Below are 1994 nucleotides of genomic sequence, written 5' to 3'. Positions count from 1 at the left end.
CAGGAATTATGTATTTAATGCCAGCCACTAACACAACAGCTTTAAGTCTGAAATCAGCTCCTGCATTTTGTCCCCACTGTACAGTATTTATAGAGAGCGGATAAAAAGATTATTTGAGAGGTTTGATTTGAAGCAGGACCAAGAAAATCCTGGTTTACTACAGCTAAGCCTATGTTATCATTTTATCTGAGTTCATTTAGGCTACAGCTCTGGTGGAGACACCCAACTTAAAGATTTAGCTATGGTAAACAAGAGAGGCGAGAGGTCTGAGGTTCTTATTTATAGAAGGGGTCGCGCAGAGATGACTGTAAAAATGATGAATACATAGCAAATGCGGATAGCGTTAGTTTAAGGCTACACTGAAGAAACAAAGGAACGTCTGCCCTGTACAGCACCGGCTTGTGAAAAATTCACGCGTACGTGAGCGAGGAGCTGGGAGCTGCCGGCAGGGAGCCTTGGGCTGCGCCAGATGAAAACACACCGATGCTTAACTATTCACCCGACGCTACAGAGCGGCACAGCCAGCCTTTCCCATCCCCAGACGAGCCGAGGGTATCGATTACCCCATTCAGAAGAGTTAAGGTGTTGCTGAAAGCAAGAACAATAATAATTGGGTTGGCAGTTAGCACCCGGGGTGGGTACGCCCCGAGCCTGCACGTAAGCAAAGGGTGAGCGATGCCTTCTGGGGGGAGCAGTGGAAGGCGGAATAAATGGGCTTAGTCGAAAGAAAAACCTGGGGACAGGATAACGTAACCGAAACTGCAGGGCAACGAGGCACGGAGTTAACTTGCAGCAAGGCGGGTACAAATCAGAGACGAGCCAGGCACGAGGAATAAACCCTCTAGCACCACGGCCACGACCATGGCAGCAACACAAATGCCAGCGGCACTCAGCCTGACTGCCATGGCATCCCTGGCAGCAGCGACGCTGGCTCAGCGTTGTTCCGTACCCGTCTCCTTGTAACGCTGTCCCCGCACCTCTATTTCCATTAAACTAATGGAAATAAATTCCAGATTGCAGTAGGTGTGTAAGGGAGGGCTTCATAGTTTACAACGATGTCAACAAACCAGCCGGAACAAGTTTTTATCAAAAAAAAAAAAGTCTCGCGAGGGTTAGTACTTCTTAAAGAGAAGACGGTCAAAGCACTACAAATGCAGCCGGGCGAAGTGCAGCTGAACCAGAAGGCCGCTCGGCAGAAATTCCAGTGGCTCAGGCGGTTACTGGCGATGCTGAGGAAGGCGGCTGGCTTGACTCCTCCTCGCCAAGGGATTTCCCTCTGGTGCATTTATGTCAAATCATTTTGATTTTGCACTTACAGCAAAAGATGTGCCTGCCTTACCTATGGGAAGATAACCCAGCCCATTTACAAGCCCAAGCTCGTATTATTCCTGGCATCTCACTTGAAACAAAATATCCCTTAATATTCTTCCCTAATGCTTTTTGTTTGGTTGGTTTTTTTTCCCAGGCAGAAAAGAAATGGTCAAATCTGCAATAAAGAAGATTACTTATGATGGGCTTTTAAAAAATTATGCACACAAAGGCATAAAAGGAAGGATGCACTCCCTTAACCTTTCCCTTCCAAAGCAGCTGACCTTTTCCTATCCCACATTGCATTTAGCTGACGCACACCTTCAGATGCAAATGTGATTTGACACAAAGCCTGCTGGACTCAGTGGAAGGGTTTCCACTGCCATTCGTCAGCACTGAGCCAAGCCCATACTACTAATGGAATTTCTTAGATAGCAATAATAAACAACATCATGAGTGGTGTGGCCTTCGTTATAAATCCAGGGACATTAATAATGCATTTGGCACTACCTTAGTATTCCTGAAACCGTGGTCCAGAGGGCTCTCCATCCTGAGCCACGGAGCTAACTACAATGAGAAAAAAGCAGCAAAGTGGTGGAAGTCTATTACCCACGCCGGGAATGAAGGCGTGATGAAAGGAGTAGGTTCCCCAGAGCAACCACAAATGACTTCCCCACGGCCTCACA

Source organism: Egretta garzetta, unplaced genomic scaffold (assembly GCF_000687185.1).
Source record: "Egretta garzetta isolate BGI_Z169 unplaced genomic scaffold, ASM68718v1 scaffold560, whole genome shotgun sequence".
NCBI lineage: Eukaryota > Metazoa > Chordata > Aves > Pelecaniformes > Ardeidae > Egretta > Egretta garzetta.
The sequence above is the reverse complement of the archived record's forward strand: the minus strand, read 5'-3'. Positions refer to the sequence as shown.